At 47.0% G+C, this 9,669-nt stretch overlaps 1 long non-coding RNA gene across 1 annotated transcript; it reads left to right on the top strand.

Annotated features, from left to right (window-relative positions):
• Window positions 1-2,346: 2,346 nt before the first annotated feature.
• On the top strand, window positions 2,347-4,306 carry LOC127469029 (uncharacterized). Its single transcript, XR_007903784.1, has 3 exons — window positions 2,347-2,517; window positions 2,682-2,885; window positions 2,990-4,306. It is a non-coding gene; the product is annotated as an uncharacterized LOC127469029 (long non-coding RNA).
• Window positions 4,307-9,669: the final 5,363 nt, after the last annotated feature.

The raw sequence follows: 9,669 nt of genomic DNA, 5'->3' as shown, positions 1-9,669 counted from the left end.
CACCCTGAGAAGCTGCCCCACAAAAGTCTTTCACTGTGTCACCCCTGAAGAGTTTTACGCTGTGTTGTGCTATGCTGCCCCTGCAGGAGCCCTTTGCCACAAGGCCCAGCTCTTTTTGGAATCTCGTATTATGTTGGTTTCCTTCACCTTACTGCCCAGCTTTTATTGGAGTCGTTCATCACAGCCTCACAGAGAAGTCCTTCTCTGCCTTTCTTTAGCACATTGCTCACTGATTCTTTTGTTTCCTTCCTTACCTGGTATTTTTTGGAGTGCATTACCACGTGGCCCTGGAGTAGTCCTTCAGACCTGTTTGTTTTATTTCTTTGGCTTTTCAAAGGCTTCCACCTCTTTTTGAGGTGTTTCACCCTATGGCTTTTCTCTTGACTTCTGCAGTGACTGATGTATGTTGGGGCACTTTACAGAGCTGTTCTGGAGCAGTGCTTCACCCCTGGCTTTTTCACCCCTGGCTTTTTCAGAGTGTTGCATGCCCATATTTTATTGCTGTGGTTTCCTGCTTCCTGTGATGCTCTCCATGTGTTAACTTCCGTGTTTTTTCTTCTGGAACCAGCAGATGAGCAGATGGAGAAGTTTACATGGGGTTTTGGTGATCCTTTTTAGCTTGGGGATGCCTTTTTCCAGGGAATGTTGCCATCTTAGTGTGTCTTCTGTCGCTTACCAAGTCTTGGTTTTGAGGAAGGTGACTTTGTGCCTTGAGCAGCTATGCGCTCAGAGATGTTTCTTACTATCCATGATTACTGGTGGTTTTACATCGGGGTTTGTCCCGTGTTCTTTTGTTCTGAGTGGAATTACAAAGGTCACTTTAGAAGCTGCTGGGATCCCCGCCTCATCAGTGATTTTGAGGTGCAGCTGAGGGAGCTGGGGATGTTTAGTCTGGAGAAGAGGAGGCTCAGGGGTGATGTTATCACTCTCTACAACTACCTGGCAACATATGTAAGGGTGCGTTTTGGAACAGAATCCTAATGGCTTTTCTCTCCCTGGGAGAACTGGAGCTGAAAAATTTTCACTTTACAAGAACACTGCAAGACAGACAGAACAAGATAGTCGGGAGAGCTGAGAAGGGAAGTGCAAGGCATCAGCCTTTAAACTGCACACACCCAACATTGCGCTGCACATTTTTCTCAGCTCCGTGTAACCTGAAGCACTTTCCAGCTGGCAGAGTCTGGAGTGTCCACTACAGCTCCCGCACAGTAAAACCAGCCAGGCCAAAACCCGTTGTGTTCTTGTAAAGCGAAAATTTTTCAGCTCCAGTTCTCCCAGGGAAATTTGCGGAGAGAAAAGCTGTAATTATTACACAGTCTTTACTGCCATCCAGCGTCCTTTTTTTGCACTTACAGTCCTTTTCATGGTCTTTTAAGCACTCATCTTTTGATCCTAGTCCATAAATTACTGTTGTATCTTCTCGCTTCTAATGAGTTGTTTCACAGCCTTGAATGTTGGATGCTGATTGGTCAATGCTCTTAAGCTTAAAAACTCTGCCCCTTATCTAAAGTTTATAGGATTTTCCTGCGGGTTAGGATATTTTGCATGGGCTCAGCTGCTGGACTCTTTATGGTTCCCAAGACAGATGTGCGAGAGTGGGAGAGGAGAGTCCATCTATGTGAGAAGGAAAGTGTAGTGTGGATTTGAAAGGCTGCAAAGAGAAGGACAAATCTAGCAACTGTTTTTGCCCTGGCCTGCTTTACTGTCAGGGAGCTGTAGTGGACACTCTGGACTTTGCCAGCCTGAAAGTGCTTCAGGGTACATCTAGCTGAGAGGATTGCACCCTGGCTCGTTTTACTGTGTGGCAGCACCAGAGTGGACACTCTGGGCTCTGCCAGCCTGAAAGGCTTCAGCTCCCAGCCCTGCTGACAGCCTCCACTACCCCCTGGGGCCTGGGGCTGGTGGTGAGGAGCCAGTGTAGCAAAACCAAAAACCCACGGAGGTAGCAGAGTGGGGGTTGCAAATCCCGATGCCTGTGTTCACTTGTACATGCAGAAGGGCTTGGGCTGCTCTAGTCCCCTTTTCTGCCTTGGCCTATGATTTTTTTCTTGGCCAAGGCCAGGCTAGGGCGTAGGGGGATAAAAGCAAGGTTTTCCGTATGCAGGCATGCGTCTTTTCCTTGCGTGTGGCAGTTGGGCCTTCCCAGGGCCCCCGACACCCTCTTCCAGCAGCAGAGGCTTTCTTTTACAACCCAAAGTTTGTAAACGAGTTGGGTGCTGGCAAGAAGGTGGCAAGTCACACTGAGTGCCACTGGTGCAGCCCCCGCACCCTCAGGGATGCTTGGGCAGGAGTCTGGGAGTGGGCAGCATCCACCTGATGAGCTCCTCCTCTGTCCTGTAGGAACAGCGGAATACAGCCCACTGGAGTGGATCCTCTTCCACTGCCACTGTGGCTATTCAGCAACAGCCTGGTCCCTGGGCATCCTGCTCTATGAGATGGTCTGCGGGGACCTTCCTTTCAACAACGATGAGGACATTGTCCAGGGCCAGCTCTTCTTCCTGCCAAGGGTGTCTCGGGGTAGGTACCCGGCTTCACGGCATGGGAGATAGCAGGTGGCACACGAGCATCCTGCTCTTGCAGATATGGGGGAGGTTGATTTCCTGAATGGCCATGAGAACTTTGAAAAGGTTAAGCTTTCACTGAGCATCTGGGTGAGCTGATGAGTCCTTTTTTTTGTCCAGAGGCCAGCGGACAGGGTGTCCAGCAGAATTGGAGGAAGCCAGAGCAGCAGAGCAAGAAGGCGGGTCATCACTCGGCATCACAGAGACAATGTCACCAATTTTGGGTCCATTGAGTGCCTTATAGTTTGGCTTTTTGTTTCTGAGCATGAAGATGATGAGCCCTGGGTGACGTGAGCTATCTGCACTGGAGGGGAGATGAGCAAGGTGAGCATTCTACTTCCTGGACCGAATTACATGTTTCTTCTAGGTCTTGTATCATCGGTGGACCAAGGCACATTCCGTCTAATTTTTTTTTTTTTTTTTTACAGGTGGTAGGCAACCTTCTAACCATCAGCCATGGCTATACCCATCTCTTGTTTTTTTGTTTTACAGGTGGTCTGCAAACTTCTTGGGTAGCTCAGTTATTGAGTTGTGCAGCCATGAGGCAAAATAAATGTGACATCGTAAAAGTCATAGGTAATCCAGTTTAGACGTTCATCTCCTTGGTACAACATGCCAGTCACCTCATGTTCTGTGTCGTTGACTTATTCTTTGTAATTCAGCTTTTTGGAGCTCAGTGCCCTCCGTCTTAGAACACAAACCATGACTGCTGGGTTCATATCTGTGATTTCTCAAAAGCATAGACTTTTCTGTCACGGACAACTTTTCCTGCTACGGCAACTCAGCAGGCCAGGGGTATAGAAAGTATCACACTCAGTGAAGCATCTGAGCAACTTGTTCCTAACAAGTATTCTAGAAAATAGTTGGAAATAATCTGCGGGTTTTCTACCTGAAAGGAGGTTGTTGCCAGGTGGGGATCAACCTCTTCTCCCAGGTAACAAACAACAGGAGAAGTCATAGCCTCAAGCTGCACCAGAGCAGGTTCAGGCTGTACATCAGGAAGAATTTCTTCATGGAAAGGCTGGTCAGGCATTGGAAGGGGATGCCTGGGCAGTGGTGGAGTCACCATCCTTGGAGGTGTTCAAGAAATGACTGGACGTGGCACTCAGTGCTCTGGTCTAGTTGACAAGGTGGTGACTGGTTTTTCCCTTGTCTGAGGACGCTGAACTCAAAAGGAGCAGAGTGTCAGTCCTGCCGTGCTGAGCAGCCCCGGGGCCACCAGTGGCTGTGCTCTGCAGCAGGGCTGGCCCCAAAGCTTGGCACCCTCGACTCCGAGGAGAGGCTCGGCAGTTTGCAGAAGACTGATGGTTTGATTAGTTTCCCATTATTGCTTGTAAAAACAGCATTTTCAAATGATTTCTGGTGAAAGGTTTATCTTTGTACAGGCCGTCAATTAAAAAAAAAATTGAAAATCACCCTCCAAAGGAAAAGTTATTTTGTATAAAGAAAGTTTTACAAATGCTCTTTATTTATTTTATTTGTGTGTCCCTCTTGTCCCCTTAATGTATCCTTCTTTATCTCAGCACTCTTTCAACAGTGCAGTTTTCTTTGTCAGTGCAAATATGAAGTGCCAGGACCATAGTGGAGTTCCAAGGACAGGTGCAATCGCACTGTGAAGGGCATGTTTCACTACTGCTGGATAAGCTTGCCTGACCTGTATTTTTTCCCTTCAGTAATGGGAAAGTGTTGCTAGGAACTCTCTAGAAAATATAAAATAAAATTACATTTTAAAAGAAAATCCTCTTTTTTTCCTGTGTGGTATTCAGATCTTTCAGAGAACACTCAAGTTTTCGCTGCATTCAGCACTCTGTAACCGTGTCCTGTGTCCGGTGCTCATTCCCAAGGCCCCTTTGCAGAGGTTGTTCCCTACAGACCGAGGCGCACAGAGGCCAAGGTGTGGGTGCTGTGGATTCAGTTTGAGGTGGGTCTGTGAGCACAAAGTCTGATCCCAGTACAGCTGTGTCCTAAAGCTTCATGGGCTGATCTCCCTGCAGCAGTGTCCTACGGTAGGGCTCAGACATCTGGCACTGACGGGAGGGCAGTAAACAAGGGGGAGCATGGTTGGGTGGAGCCTGAGTGGAGACAAGGCACCGTCCTCATACAGGTGAGATTGGTGGGGAGTGAGGGGGTTTATGCAGGGTCCTTCCAAAAATGCCTGAAAATTCCTTGGGGGGTGGGCAGGGCGCAAAAAATACTAAAGACTAACATTTCTCGTTTTTCTATATATTGAAAAATAATACTACTTTATATAAAAATTGATTTCAAAATAGAACCTTGTAACAACTGCATTATATACAGGATCTTAAGAGTATAAGAAATTCTGAATATAGATATACAGGGTTGGAAAATACAGATATAAGTTTTATATATAAAACAAGAAAGGGCGTGAAAGTATGAGAAAATATGCTCGATATGAAGGAAATAGAAACAATTCGGAGGGGTTTTTTCTGTCTCTCGGTGTAACACAGCAAGTCTGAGATCCTGGCTGGGATTTAAACCACTGCTGCCACCTGATGATGAATACGGAGCACTGAAGTCGTCCCCGAAAAAGAGGCGCCTGGCTCCGCCCCCTCTAGCTCGTCTCCATCCCCCTCGCCTGTGGTTCCACCCACCTTCCCCTCCCATGCGGGGCAGCCCTCTCAGCTGTGGCCAGTGAGGATGACAAGGGGTGAGGCAGCCACAGCGGTGGCCAGTGAGGATGATGGGCGGGGTCCGCTGGGTGGTTGCCTGGGAACCCTTTCTGCAGGGACCTTCTGGACGGGAGCGACAGATTTCAGGGAGGCTGTCGAGCAGTGATGGTGAGAGCATCTTGCAGCAGCTGGAGGAAGCCCCTGGGTGTATCTGGAGATGAATCATTGCTCAAGGAAGGTGCTGAGGGATGAGCCCTGTGCCAGGAGGCAGCACAGGAGAGGGGAGCAGCGCACGTGAACAGGTGGGAGAGTATGGGGGTGCAGGGAAGATGCAGCTCGGACTGGAGGAAGAGCTTGGAGGTTTCTTTTACTGATATGAATGTGCAAAATAGGGAGTGAGGTTTCCCCTTTTCCAGTTTGTGGGAACTTCACCACACTGCCACATCTTCTCAAATATAGTGGAAAGTGCTCAGCCACTTCCTTCACAACTTCCCCCAGCACCGGCGGAAGCATCTCACCAGCTATGATCCCTACTCCATGCTAGTCATAGGGAAACAGTGGTTTTCTTTGTTTCTTAATGCCATGAGACACATGGAGCTGTTCCTTGCCAGGATCCCGGATCCTTCTGTACAGAGGGATGGATCTCTGCTGTCTCCTGGGGCTGGTGAAGGTCCTGCAGCCAAGAATTTTTGAAAAGGTCTTCCAACGATGGCCTGTCTGAGGGCTGCATGGATAAACACCATATGATGAGCTGCTGGCACTCTGGGGAGAGAAACCAGAAAGTGATGGTCAGTGGGAGAAGGCTCCTGTCCATCCTCTCCCAGGGTGGGTTTCAGGGCATTGGGTTTCCAGTGCAGTTGGTGGAACAGCCTCTGCAATCCATGGGCAGCAAGAGCTTTCTGTCCAGGGACTTTTCGTCTGGGTGGAGTCTTCATCCATGTTCAATTTTAGGACTCAGACTAGATTTTCAGAGCAAGAGAAGAGATACAAGGACTCCCTGAAACAATATCTCAGCTTTGACCATATTAATCATCATCATTGGTCTACTCTGGCCTCCAATGGGGAGACATGGAGACACACTATTCATAACACTGCTGCTCCTTTTGAGAACACACGCAGAATCATTCTTGAGGAGAAAAGACAACACAGAAAGAACCGTGTCTTGCCGACACCGCCTAAGGAAACTTTCCGCTGTGCCTTTTGCAACCGGACTTGTCTCTCTCGTACTGGCCTTTTTACCCATCAGCGCGTTTGCAGCAAGCGTGGGTAGAGTCCTTCTCAAATCTTCGTTCACGAAGCCCAGCCATGATGATGCTGTTCGAGCACCATCTTCTGTCTCGTCCTGGTATGGCTCCCACAGGTCTCCAAAAAAAAAAAAAGAGGAAGCCCTTAAACCTGGTTTTCTTTTTGCCTCCACATGCAGAGACGTTTTTTTTTGAAAGAAACTGTAGTGAGTGGAGACAGCTGGGTCTCCTGTTGATGCGAAACATCTCAAACAGAGCTAGCCTCCACCACACAGAGACCACCTTTCCCTTCTCTTGCTTCATGTGGCTGGGACTTTCTGTCACTTCACCTGCTATAAGTGCGTGGCCAGGCCCTCTTCAGCCACGCTGAGCCCAGCTTAGTTGCAACCTGGAGGAGACAAAAATGTACCCTGACAAGCTCTGGAGATGGTGTCCAAGTTCTTTTTGAAAATGTTCACCTCCAAGTTGAGAAATTTAATCATTGCACTTTGTGCACTCTTTGGGAGATCTTGGGGGAAGTGTGGAGGATGGGAACTGGAGTTCAAAGGTTTTTTGTCTTTCAGTTGTTAAACAAAACAAGTTGGGGCTTAGGTAGGGAGCCTGTAGTGTTTTCCTTTCTCCTCCTTTTTTAGCAAGCTTGCAATTCTTCCAGAAAAATTGAAGAATGGAAAGCTTTTACTTGGGTTATTTGGCCCAGAAACACAGGGCTGTAAGGTTGTGCTCCTTTTCTGAACTGATGTGGGTTAGCCCAGCAGGCAGGTAAACACCACACAGCTGTTCTCTCACTTCCTTCCCAGTGGGATGGGGGAAAGCATCAGGAAAAAAGGTAAAACTTGTAGATTCAGATAAAGATAGTTTAAGAGGGCAGAAAAGGAAGAGGAAAATAATGATAAAAGAGTATATAAATCAAGTGATGAACAATGCAGCTGCTCCTCATCTACTGCCCAATGGCCAAGGAGTATTTGAGCAGTGGACTGGCAACCCAGTTTTGTTTTTCAGCATGACACCATATGGTATGGAATATCCCTTGGGCCAGTTGTCCTGGTTATGTCCCCTGCCAAATTCTTGTGCATCCTGAGCCTCCCGGCTGGCTGGGCAGCATGAGAAGCTGAAAAGTCATTGACTTAGACACTAAGCACTGCTCAGCAAAAATTAACACATCAGGGTGTTACCAATATAATCCTAAATCCAAAATGCAGCACTAAACCAGCTCCTGGGGAGGAAAAATAACTCTATCCTAGTTGAAAGCAGGACACAAACTCACAATTGTTGCTAAGTGTTTTAGTTAATCTAATGCTAGCAGGGTGAGTGCAGCATGGCTGTGAAGCCCTGGGGTCTGTGCTTTGTTGTTGATGTGATAATGTGAGGAAGATGTAAAATGAAGGACAAACTGGCAGCTTCAGAAGAGCTGATTTGCTTTGCCTCATACTGCTTGGAGAGCAAGTCCTGGGTCTGAGGATTGTTAGCATTAGTAGTAATCAGAATTTTATACACTTTAGCATACATTCCTAAGTAGAATGCTTCTGCTTTTTTTATTCCCACTGTATTTGTGATCTTTCCGCTTGTGTTCACAGATTTTACACAGAGCACACAATTTGCCTTATGTCAGGAATCTGGGAAGGCAAAATTAATGTTCAGCTCAGACAATGTTTCATTTTGCTCTGTTTTGGACCTGTAATAGTGCTCTGCTTTCTACTGAAGCACAGGCTTCAGTAGAAAGGACACCTTTTCTGCTCTGGGAAGAAGGAGTGAAGGCTCTTGGTTAAAGCAGTTTCCTGAATTTTTCCCTGGATAACCTCAATCTCACTGTGGAATTCCGTGTTCTGAAAATGGCTCTTATCTGTGTGCTTATTCTGTTCCTTATCTGCCAGCCAATTCCTTCTGTCCTTTCCAGGGAAGGGAAGCAGGACTGCTAATGGAGCAGTCACAGATTGTTACAGGTGCTTTAAAGATGAGAAGAGATTGCCTTTTTTTAAAATTTTTTTTACAGCCAAGCATTCCACCCCAAACTGCGCAGCAACATTTAAAACATTTACTTTCCTAATTGCTCATTATGTGTCAAGCTTGGCCACGTTTTCAGTGCTTGGTTTTACCAAAACCTTCATATAGCTAAGAAAAGTATGAGGTGTGTCCCACGTAGCTCATAGAGTAAGAAATCACCCTGTGGTTGGTCTCAAAAGTTACCTTCTACAGGCAATTCCAGATCCATGGTTTGCCAAGCTTTCATGTTTCTTGTGCTAGGTAGCTGGAGGCATTTTGGCCACTTGCATCAGTGGATCTCCATAGCACTGCATCTCTTGAGTTTTTTATCTATCATATCAGGTGTTGGCAGACACCAACACGATAACTGAGTGAGTTTGGACTCATCAGAGAAAAACAGGAGACTGGGGATCAAACCTGCATGGATGACCACACTGCTGCAGAGCATTTCAAATATGTTGCTCCTGTTGTTTTAAGCAACTTGAGAACAAACTTTAGGCTTTCTTCTAGTCAACGACTTCTAGAAAAATAAAAAATACTCAAAACACAGATTTCTGTTGTATTTAAAAGAAAGAAAGCAGGAAAAAAACCAAAGCTTGACAGTGCATGGGCAGATCACAGGGCATTAATTTCCTTAAAGCAAAGGTGGAGTGATACCCACACAGAAGCCTGGGGAATATTTATAAGCTGACCTGACTGGCTGCATGAATTTAAGGCACACACAAACCAGTAGAAGCAGATTGAGATATTTCACTGCAATGCCTTTGCCCCTCGAAGTACGTGTGGAAGTCTGCAGCATTCAGAGATGGATTTGTGTGCGTGCATTCAGATAGGACAAATCCCACTTGCCCGGCATTACACAAAGCTATAGTGGAGGATTCCTGTTGTCGGTCTCACTAGGAACAGTCTTGCCTCCTTGGCTTTGGAAAAGGTTCTGGGAACCAACAGAACAGGAAGCAATGAAAGAGGGAACATATTTGCCTAGTTTCAAGGCAGAGACAAATTCCAGGGGCAAGTCAGGCTTGGTCAAACATCTGCCACATATCCACAGGCTCCATGGTGCATTTCTGAAAATTGTGGCCATCATGAGAGCATCTAGGCACTGCAGCAGTCTTCCCAGTGGGCTGGGGTACAGATTTCCTGGCAGAGTGATGAACCAGCGTGGCCTCAAGCAACCGTGAGGGTAAAGCTTTTTCTGGGAACAGAGAGGAAAGAAAATCCATTTGATTGTCCCTGCCTCGTTGCTGGCCTGGG

This window comes from Manacus candei, unplaced genomic scaffold, assembly GCF_025592945.1.
Source record: "Manacus candei isolate 608988 ecotype Guabito, Panama unplaced genomic scaffold, ASM2559294v1 h1tg000017l, whole genome shotgun sequence".
In the NCBI taxonomy this organism is placed as follows: Eukaryota; Metazoa; Chordata; class Aves; order Passeriformes; family Pipridae; genus Manacus; species Manacus candei.
This window is presented reverse-complemented; position numbering and strand designations above follow the sequence as displayed.